This window comes from Pelophylax lessonae, assembly GCF_965119305.1.
Source record: "Pelophylax lessonae genome assembly, chromosome: 2".
In the NCBI taxonomy this organism is placed as follows: Eukaryota; Metazoa; Chordata; class Amphibia; order Anura; family Ranidae; genus Pelophylax; species Pelophylax lessonae.
In genome coordinates, this window is record NC_138769.1 from 445,677,864 (window position 1) to 445,690,017 (window position 12,154).

Below are 12,154 nucleotides of genomic sequence, written 5' to 3' on the forward strand. Positions count from 1 at the left end.
TACTAAGAAACACACCAAAATGTCTAGGATGTCTAAACGTCTAAAATCCAATTCACAAAAAAGTTGATGTGAGTTCTCCCCATAATCCCTACCAGACCCTTATCTGAGCATGCAGGAAAGGGGAGGGGGCATGCATGCCCCCTCCCCCAAACCATGCCAGACCACATGCCCTCAGCATAGGGGAGGTGCTTTGGGGGGCCTCTGAATAGAATCTGGAAGAGGGCTCCCAGATCCCAGGGCCCCCCCTTAAGGGTGGGATCAATGATGTCACAAGGACAGGGCCACCCAGTGATGCCATTAGCTCTTCCCTAGTCATCGAAATCCCTGAGTGGCCCTGTCCCCTTGTCATGTCCCCCACCCCCAATGAAAACTTAATAGGCGGGGGAAGCAGCGTGTCAGTTGGTGGGAGCCAAGCATAGGGATCAGCGTTTTTTTTTTCTTGCGCAGGCAGTGGGCAGTGGGCAGCGTTCATTATGTTTGACAATGGATCTGCAGCGGGGGATATTTCTATTTCACTTCTAGCCGCCTTCTTCTGCTGGCGACACAACCACAGGAACTCAGTTAGTGCCTGGGTGTTTGTGATTCCCTCATACTGGACATGCTGATCCCCTTCAGAGGAAGATCCTTACTTAGAAATGGCACATTACAAGCACTTCAGAACAGGAGCACATGAAACTACAGTAATAGTGAGAATTGTGCTGCAGTCCCTGAAAAAATGTTACGTTCCCCTTAGGTCAGTAATGGTGGTCGTTTTTGAGCCAGAGTGCCCAAACTTCATCACAAAACCAACTTATTTTTTGAAAGTGCCAACATTGCAATTAAACTGGAGACACCCAGGTGAGGATCTTACACTCCAAGCGGGATTGTAGTCAATTCAGAACTCACCTGGCTCCAGCGTCCAGTGTCGGTGTGCCTGGCAGTAGCTTCTGCTTTTGTTGGTGCATTTGATCACCCTCCTCACTCTTGACGGTGTCCTCTCAACACCGTCCTCTTGCTACTCTCTGGCTGGTTCAACTCCAAGGGCTGTTGTGGCTTGGGCTCTCTCTCCCTCCTGAACCCCCTCAGCTTCTTTTTCTCACTCTTGTCTCCACACTCCTCTCACCGTTGCTCAGCCCTTTTTTTTCCCGGGCTCCAGGCTGTCCCTCCTCTTATTTTCTCAGGGTATGCTGGGGCTGTAGTTTTTCTTTAAAGGATTAAAAAGGAGCCATAGTCTTCTGGGACTACATGTCCCATGATGCACTTGTCCTGGCTCCTCATTGGTCCTTGACTTCAGCCAATGGGGAGGCAGGAGGAATCAGAGTGGGCGGCGATCCCTGCAAGCACCGCTCTGTCCCGCGCTGCTTGACAGAAGAAGGGGGACAAGCGGGGTAAATACACTTACAGCCTGCTCCCACTTCTCCCCTTGTCACAATGTGGGCAGTGGCAGGGGTTCTCACGTGCCCACAGAGAGAGCTCTGCGTGCCAGCGTTGGCATGCGTGCCAAAGTTTCCTAATCACTGCCTTAGGTTGATAACTGTTCCCTTGTTCTGGAGCAGGGTCTAATACAACACTCCAGCCCCCTGATTTGGCCTCCCTCACAGATACGCAACGTGCAGTCTGTCTGATTAACTACCTCACATCCGCACTACAGCCTATATACGGCTGCAGCGCGGACTTGAATTTTCAGGAGGCCGTTTTTAAACGGCCTCCCAGAAAGACTCTCCCCGCGCGCTCCCGCGAGCGCGCATCGGGGAGAATCTGTGTCGGCCGTGTCCCTTGGACACAGCCGATCACAGATCGTGGTGAATGGCCAATCACAGCGGCCATTCACCACGTGATCAAGCCGTCCAATGAGAGATGATCTCATATGTAAACATATGAGATCATCTCTCATCGCCGGCGCTCCTTCCTCACACAGACACTGCAGTGTGAGGAAGGAGGGGGAGCCGTCAGCCGCCGGGGACACACAGCAATGTAATCAGGGCACTAATCACCAGTGCCCTGATTACTAAAGGTAAAAAAATACACAAATTGCCCCCCTATCAGTGCCCACAGTGCCCGCCATCAGTGCCCCCCATCAATGCCCACAATCAGTGCCCATAGTACTGCCAGTCAGTGCCCATCAGTGCCTGCTCATCTAGGCACTGATGAGCACTGACTGGCAGCACTATGGGCTCTGAGTGTGGGCACTGATGGTGCTGCCCATCAGTGCTCATCAGTGCCGCCCATCAGTGCTCAGCAGTGCCACCCGTCAGTGTCCATCAGTGCCATCCGCCAGTGCCCATCAGTGCCGCCTATCAGTGCCCATCAGTGCCGCCTGTCAGTGCCGCCTCTCAGTGCCCAGCAGTGCCACCTCTCAGTGCCACCTCTCAGTGCCCAGCAGTGCCGCCTATCAGTGCTCATCAGTGCCACCTATCAGTGCCGCCTATCAGTGCCGCCTATCAATGCCGCCTATCAGTGCTTATCAGTGCGGCATATTAGTACCTCCTCATCAGTGCCCATAAGTGCCACCTCATCAGTGCCCATAAGTGCCACCTCATCAGTGCCCATAAGTGCCACCTCATCAGTGCCCATCAGTGCAGCCTATCAGTGCCCATCAGTGCCGCCTCATCAGCGCACATCAGTGAAGGAGAAAAATTTATTTTCAAAATTTACTCGCAGAAAATAAGAAAAACTTTTTTTTTTTCAAAATTTTCTGTCTTTATTCTTTTTTTTTGTAAAAAATAAAAAACCCAGAGATGATTAAATACCACCAAAAGAAAGCTCTATTTGTGTGAAAAAAAATGATAAAAAATTCATATGGGTACAGTGTAGCATGACCGCGCAATTGTCATTCAAAGTGTGACAGCACTGAAAGCTGAAAATTGGCCTGGATGGGAAGGGGGTTTAAGTGCACAGTAGGCAAGTGGTTAAAGAAGATTTCTCTGCTTAATACAGACTGCTAATGGTAATACATTTCAGCCTAAGAATAGTAGGGCTGTACAATATCTTCATATACATACACATAATGCCTCCTTCTGAACATGACCCAAAACATGTCAACATTTATATAATATGGCATTGTACAGTACATTCTGCTCATATATACATACAATTCTACATTAAGTGTATATTGCTATTTCATTTTCTACAGGACATTTCATATCCAGAATCACGGAATCACATTTATCTGTATAATGATTAGTATAATGGTATTATCAGTATAATCGTAATATTAGTATACAGGAAATATACAGGAAATATACAAATCTCATCACTGTGATTTTTCATATGTTTTGTCACTACAGGGAACTGTATTGAATAAATCTAGATAGAGTAATAGTGGTTTTCCTCTGTCGTCTGTCTTTATGGTTTCATAATTGGGTGTTGAGAAAGAACATAGTGTTACAGCAAGTGACTATCTTGGCAAAGGTGTTAAATATACATTTTTGTTTAATATAAAGATTAAAATTGTGATCTATTGCCCATGAAGCTATGCCTCCATCCTGAAACAACTTACACACAGAACAATTAATTTGTCCATGGGACTTTAAATGAGAAAAATGGAAAAAAATACATTTGTTGAACAGTGAATTGGTAAAAAATTATCCATTTATTTAACAATAAATGAAGATCTTATACATATGAGAGCTTAAAAAATACCAAGTTGGTATGTTCCAACTAGCATGCATTGATATACAATGTACAGCAAACTGATATAGTTTTTTTCATTAACATGTTACACATAACCAGATTAGTAAAACATTACAAAAAATTCATCCTAAAACTTGATGTGTTTCGTGAATGTTGTTTCACTCCATCAGGAGCGGATGCCATCAATGTAAGATAAATAAACTAGAAAACAAATTCAAAGAATATATATTAGAGCACTCCCTAAAATAAAGGGAGTACAATACTAATTATACTAGTGTCCTCAATGGAGAATAACTTACAAACCAGCTTGAAAACCGATCTAAAATTACACCATCAAATAACAACTGCTGCAAAGTGTCTAACAGGCAAAAAGAAACAAAGAAAGGGCGCATCGACCTAGCGCATTATCCTCAATAATAGGCATTATTTATGCAACATATAAAATGGCTACTCACAAACACAGGTGTAAAAATGATCATAACAAGCTCAGTTGCTCCAGTGTCAGGAATAGTCCATATGAAAGTCCATAATTCAATGAGATGACGGCTGACGCGTTTCGAGGCTCAGCTTGTTATGATCATTTTTACACCTGTGTTTGTGAGTAGCCATTTTATATGTTGCATAAATAAAGCCTATTATTGAGGATAATGCGCTAGGTGGATGCTCCCTTTCTTTGTTTCTTTTTGCCTGTAGTACCGTTGGACTACCCCAGTCCTTTTTGGGCTGCAAGACCTAGCTATCCAAGACGCCAGCTGTAAGTCCGTGGTGTGTGGTCGGGGAGCTTGGATTCTAAGCGCAGGAGAAGGGTGGTATCACCTTATTGTTTTGCAAAGTGTCTAACCCAGGAGTTGTGGGAGAGAACCATAGCCCCTAAAAGGCAAACCAAGCAGCAGCACAGGAGGATGCATGGATAGAGTTTAAAAATGCTTGAAGCCATGTCTAACAATTTACGATAAACCTTATGGGTGGGGTCAGGACTATCATGTTTGGCTCCCTGCCATGTCTTCTCTTGCCAATTTTCCCCTCTTCTGTTTCCTCACAGGGTAGTCCATCTATGAGTTTCTTACCTCCTTTTTCACCCAGCTGAGTGGTTATTTTGCCTTTTTATTATAGTGTTTCTGCTCTCCACAAATATGTTCATCCTGCTCTGGTTGCAACGTGGTTGCAAGTTGCAAGGCCATCATCACCTGATCCTCTGTTCATGTGTTCAAAACCCTTTTGCCATTTGAGCCTCAGCTGATGCATGCTTTAGGCCTGTTGACCCTTCTTTTTTTCCTGTAGGCTTGTAGCTGCTGTTTTGGGTAATCTGTTGCCCACTTTTTGAATTATTGCTTGGAGTGTGAGAAACAATTCATTTGTTCTCTGTTGTATGATTAGGACAATAGGAATTTTGATGTACCTGTAAATTCTACAACTTGGAGTACAGTACAATAGAGAGGTCCCTCCCCTCTTTTTTTCTGTGATCTCCTTGCTGTATGCTACAAAACTTGAACCCCATTGTATATACAGAGTTCCTAATGGATACACTAGGAGCAGTCTCTGCAAAGCTTTTGCCAGTGTCCAATGATTTTAAGGTAACAGTATATAATCCATGGTCTAAGAATCAATTCCTGTGTCCTATACTCCAAGATGTAGAAATTACAGGTACATCAAAATTCCAACTTTTTTCAACTTATCAAAGAGATAAAACAAAAAAATCTTGTAGAACCTATACTTTTGGTTTCATAATGGAAATAGTGGAAAGCACTAGTGTGGAAATTTTGAGACTAGAGTCCCTAAGAAATATTAGAAGCCAGTTGGTGAAATAATCCATTGGCAACTATCTTGTCATATATGCAAAGCTACTCTTTCTAAAATATATACAATTGCAAATTAGTAGAGTTACAAACATACAAAATCCTTTCTGGCTAAAAATATAGTGTTCATTTGGAGTCAGGCAGCACAATTTAAATTTGTTCCAAAAAAAGTTATTTATTCATTACAGGTATTTATTTAGCACTGACAATTTATGCAGCAACAATTTACACAATTTACATATTCTGAGAACTGGCTTCAAATGATAGAACTTTAGGGACACAGCTATTCGCTTATTTGCGCCATATAAGGTATTTTCTTGTCCAATTTTATTAAAAAGAAAGATCAAAACAATGCATGGGTTTTCTTTTACATGGGTTTTTCTGCATTTCTCTTCCATCCAAACAAATACACATTGAGCAGCTTCCTGGCTTACAGTTGCAGTGCTGCTGCTCTGACCTCACATTTTAGGCCCTTGTTTATCTCCTCAAGACTGTCCTTTCACAAGCTCTGTGCATGTACCCAACAGTTCCACGTTATACTAACTCCCACTTGTCTCCTAGGTGGAGCCCATCTGACTCCTGGGTAGAGACCTCCTCCGTCTGCCAGGGCTGATCCCAGAATTAAAGTCATGATTCTACTAAAAGTCCTGCACACACCTGCTCTATTAGTGTGCTGGTTGGTCACAAAACATGGATACAGGATTGGAGACTTCATCCTTCCCAAATCTTATCCAGTTCCCACCCAGGCCAATACTGGCATTTCTCTCTTACATGTAAAAATCATCCATTTAATTACTTAGAACCCGTAAACATTATATATATATATATATATAGTTAAACAGAGACCCTAGAAAATAAAATGGTGGCTGTTGCAATTTGTTATGTCACACAGTATTTGAGCAGCAATTTTTCAAATGCAATTATGCAATAAAAAAAAAAAAATACACTTTAGTGAATTTTTTATGGAAACAAACACAACATATAACTCGATTTTTGGTAAAATATAAATAATGATGTTAAACCAAGTAAATAGATACAGTACCTAACATATCATGCTTTAAAAATTTAAAACTACAGAACCTAAAAATCTCTATAGGCTATGCTTTAAAAATTACCAGTTTAGAGTTTCCCTATTTTAGCTCTCACTATAATGTTTGTTGTAAGACCACACATGTGTGGTGCGAATGCTGTTTACATACAGTATCTCACAAAAGTGGGTACACCCCTCACATTTTTGTAAATATTTTATTCTATCTTTTCATGTGACAACACTGAATTAATGTCTGAACTGCTGGCAACAAAACAAGAGTACACCCCTAAGTGAAAATGTCCAAATTGGGTCCAATTTGCCATTTTCCCTACCCGGTGTCATGTGACTCATTAGTGTTACAAGGTCTCAGGTGTGAACGGAGAGTAGGTGAGCTAAATTTGGTGTTATCGCTCTCACTCTCTCATACTGGTCACTGGAAGTTCAACGTGGCCCCTCATGGCAAAGAACTCTCTGAGGATCTTAAAAAAAGAATTGTTGCTCTACATAAAGATGGCCTAGGCTATGGGAAACTTGCCAAGACCCTCAAACTGAACTGCAGCACAATGGCTAATACCATACAGCAGTTAAACAGGACAGATTCCACTTAGAACACGCCTCGCCATGGTTGACCAAAGAAGTTGAGTGCACGTGCTCAAATTGGTCTGCGTGGCTGTCGTCCCAGAAGCAACCTCTTCTAAAGATGATGCACAAGAAAGCCCACAAACAATTTGCTGAAGACAAGCAAACTAGGGGCATGGATTACTGGAATGATGTCCTGTGGTCTGATGAAAGCAAGATAAACTTATTTGGTTCAGATGGTGTCAAGCGTGTGTGGTGGCAACCAGGTGAGGAGTACAAAGAGGAGTCAGTACAGGAGTCAGTCTTACCTACAGTCAAGCATGGTGGTGGGAGTGTCATGATCTGGGGCTGCATGAGTGCTGCCGGCACTGGGGAGTTACAGTTCATTGAGGGAACCATGAATGCCAACATGTACTGTGACATACTGAAGCAGAGCATGATCCCCTCCCTTTGGAGACTGGGCCGTAGGGCAGTATTCCAACATGATAATGACCCCAAACACACCTCCAAGATCACCACTGCTATGCTAAAGAAGCTGAGGGTAAAGGTGATGGACTGGCCAAGAATGTCTCAAAACCTAACCCCTTTTGAGCATCTGTGGGGCATGCTCAAATGGAAGGTGGAGGAGCACAAGGTCTCTAACATCCACCAGCTCTGTGATGTCGTCATAGAGGAGTGAAAGAGGACTCCAGTGGCAATCTGTGAAGCTCTGATGACCTCCATGCCCAAAAGGGTTAAGGTAGTGCTAGAAAATAATGGTGGCCACACAAAATATTGACACTTTGGGCCCAATTTGGACATTTCCACTTTGGGATGTTTTGTTGCCAGCGGTTTAGACACTGTGTGTTGAGTTATTTTGAGGGGACAGCAGATTTACACTGTTATACAAGCTGTACACTCACTACTTTACATTGTAGCAAAGTGTAATTTCATCAGTGTTGTCACATGAAAAGATATAATAAAATATTTACAAAAATGTGAGGGGGGTTTACTCACTTTTGTGAGATACTGTATGCGGGCACATCCTAACGAGGGGACGAGGGCATTTTTAAAATTTTACTATTGTTATTTCTTTTATTTTAATTTTTATGCTGTCCCTATAATTTAATCAGGTTTATGCCTATTACAAAAAGTGTAAACATCAGTTTTAATAGGAATAAGGCATGACAGGTCCTCTTCTTAGAGATATCTGGGGTCAATAGGACCCCAGATATCTCCTATACCCTGGAAAGCATGAGTTAAAAAAAAAAAGAAAGAATATTGATCCCTGCTTCCCAGGGAAAAAAACTGGCGTGTTTACATCTGTCAGAGGCGGAAGTGGAATCATGACATTGCTTCTGGCCTCACAAGGTCATAGAGGTGGTCGGGGACCATGCAGTCCATGGCCAGCTCTATAGCAAACCAACCCCGCCGCCGGATCTGATCTAGCTTCCTGATCGCACGGTAGAGGCATTGGAAAGTGCCTGGAGGTCAGCCCCCATAGCCTGTAAAAGCAATCCAGCAGTTAAACAGCCGCTAGGATGGCTTGAACAAGTGAGTAGTCCATCGAGTCCATCAAATTTAATGTCACTTTAAGTTCTGTTTTAGAGCAGAAGCTTAAATGACTTTTAGATATCTTTAAAAAGAGAATGGCTCATGCTAAATATTTACAAAAATAAATATTGAGAAATAGATAATAACAACAGTAAAACAAATGCGAAAAAAAAAAAAAAAGAAAAGTACCTGAAAAGGTTTTTCTTGGTCTATGGATCCACCAGAGTGCAATTCCTGCATCATTAGCTTGGTGTGACGAATCACTGGCTGGATTCACAAGGAATCTTAGCATTGTGCAAAATTTCGATGGAAAATTGCATTAGCTTTGCAGCATTTGTGGACTATTTGGAGAGTCAACCTTTACCCAGATTGAAGAGTTTAGGAGTGTGGGATAGGAGGGCTGAAGCATTTATGATAATTTCAGAAGACCATCCCACAAGGTCAAATTTTAGAACTGTAGCAATATTTTCATATGACCACATGTTACATTCTGGTGACCAATATATTATTTCACAGGATGAAATCCTGATATGATAGACATCAAATATGATATGATTTTGAAACCTATGCTCTTAGCAAGCTGGTGGCTTGAGAGATACTTTGTTAATGGGTTTAATTACCCTGACTTGGGACATGTCAGAGATACTTTGAATTAAAATGTTTTAATGACTAATTTTATATTAGGTTAAATAAAGTCTCTGATTATTCGTGTTCTGTTTACTGTTTTGCTAAGTACTGTTAATGATAGCCATTAACAATTTACAACAGCCTTTAACCAGTCTGTGCAGACTTGATAAACCACATTTACATAATCCCCTTCCCAGCTCAAGCTGTCTCACTGGAATTCATTAAAACTGTTTTACCTGTTTTACCATCTTCTGCTAAGAATGGTAAATGAGATTTATTATAGCTCACTTTGTAAAATGTTCAATCCTATGTTTTGGTCACTGAATTATAAACTTTTGAAAAAATAAGTGACACCTTATTCAATACAACTCCCTATTTTTGTTACTCAGTTTGGGGTTTATTGAACCTTATTTGTATCATACACAAGACTAATTTTGCATGATTATTATCATTAACAGTTTTTCAAGAGATTTTTCCAGTGGTTATATCATGTCTGCTAACTGTGTCAGTTGGTAAACTGATCATACTGTATCAGCCTTCTTATCTATGTGTGTCTTTTTCTCATTTTAACAGACATTGTATTCTTGACATATATATTATGTGGAGCAGTGCTGCTTCTGTTGATCTTACTATTAGGGAGTGGAATGATTTACTTTTACTGGATAGAAATAGTTTTGCTTTACCGAAATTATATATCAAAAGATGAGACCATTGGAGGTAAGATTCAACATAATCTGGTGAATTGTAAACTAAAGCACACTTCACAGACATACAGTTGTATGCTAATAAATAGATTGTGCTACACTATGTAATCAAGATTTTAAGGATATCAATAAGATTGGGTCAAAGATCCCTATTGTAATCCGCCCTAAATGGCAAGAAGAATAATTATGCTTTAAATCTTAAGACAGAATTTAATACTAAGGCAATGTGAATATTAGAAAGTTAGAATTCTTATATATGTGTTTGTTTTAAATGTCAAGCAGTCTACTTGGAATTTTGCCTTTTTGAGAATTCAAATGGCCAGCAAGGGCACTCTCAATTGACAGGGACAGGTTAGCTTGGCTTTTCAGGTAAGTAAGCTTGAGCAACAATGTAAAATTAAATCAGAGAGGCCCACTGAAGAGGCTTTTTGGATATGAAGAGTCGGTTCACATTAGCCCGACTTGTCAGCCTGACAAGTCGCGCTCCCTCGCGGTCCATTGACCGCTACAGGACCCGTTCTAATAGGAGTGACACAAGTCGCTCCGACTTAGAAAAAGGGCCCTGTACTATTTCGGGGCGACCTCGGAGCGACTTGCATAGACTTCCATTATATGAAGTCCCTGCAAGTCGCTCCGAAGTCGTGGTGCAATGTAATGCACAAGTCGCCCCCGAAGTAGTAAAGAGTCATGTCGCGCTAATGTGAACCGGCTCGAAAGGTAATTGTGCTAGTTTCCTTCAGGCAGGACTTTTAATTTTATGGCCAGATGCAGACTTTTATTAATCATTATTTGTGCTATCATGGGCAAAATATATATGCATTACATAAAAAAAGTGTAAATTATATTTAAAAATATATTATTAATATGCATATATACCTACATCTGCTAGTTTGTCGTATGAACAGCCATTGCTGGTCATTGTAAAGTACATTGTAAATTCCTGTTGCTCAATAGACTGAAAAAACACAGTCCAATATAATACGTGTGTGGCAGAGGAGTAACTAGAACCTTCAGGGCCCTGGTGCAAGAAACCACGAAGGGCCCCCCTGACCCCCAAGGCGACCCAGCCCCAAGGGTTACCACTGTACACCTGGATAGGAGGGATGGCAGGGGCCGCATATAGAGGAACTGATCCCCTCAATTTTCTTCTTGCAGCGGAGTAGGGATTGGTTCCTCTATATGCCGCCCCACTGCCCCTCCTATCCAGGTATACAGGGGGGAGGCATTGGCCCCTTGGAGCATGGGGTTAGAATGAGTCGCAGCGGTGGTGTTCGTGACGGGGGGATGGAATGGGATCAGTGACAGCAGTGGTGGTAGCGGTGGGGGATGGATGTGCGGCAGTGGTGGTAGCGGTGGGGGGGATGGATGTGCGGCAGTGGTGGTGGGGGGATGAGTGGCAGTGGTGGCGGGGGAATAGAATGGGATGCAATGAGTGGCAGGTGTGGTGGGGGAATTTGGGATGGGATGAGTGGCAGCCAGTGGTGGTGGTAGTAGTGGGGGTAAGGGATGGGATATGGGGCAGTGGTGGTGGTAGTGGTGGGGGGATGGGATGAGTGGCAGCAGTGGTGGTGGGATGGGATTAGTAGCCGCAGTGGTGGGATGGGATGAGTGGCAGTGGTGGTGGGGGGATAGGTTGGAATGCAATGAGTGGCAGTGGTGGTGGGGGGATGGGATCAGTGGCAGTGGCAATGGTGGTGGTGGTGGTGGGTTGGAATAGGTAGCAGCAGTGGTGGTGGGATGGGATCAGTGATAGCGGTGGTGGGATTGGATCAGTGGCAGCTGTTTTGGTGAAGGGGGTGGGATCAGTGGCCGTGGTGGTGGCGGGGGTGATCAGTGGCTGCGGTGGTGGTGGTGAGAGGGGTGGGATCAGTGGCAGTGGTGAAGGGGAATGGGATCCCACCCCCCCACTGCCACCTCTGCCTCTTACGGACCCCACCCTCCCCAACCACCACCACCACCTCTGTCTCTTACTGATCCCACCCCACCCTCTCACCACCACCTCTGCCACTAATTTCAACCCCCCACCATCATCTCTGCCACTGATCTCACCCCTCCCCCATCACCTCTGCCGTTTACGGATCCCACTCTCCACCACCACCACCATTACCACCTCTGCCTTTTACTGATACCTCCCCCAACCCCACAGGTCTCATCCCTATCCCCCCCATCACCTCTGTTGTAGAGGTCATGGGGGGGGACATGGATGAGACCTGTGGTGGTGGGGGTGGGATCAGTAAGACGCAGAGGTGGTGGTGAGGGGGGTGGGCGGAGGA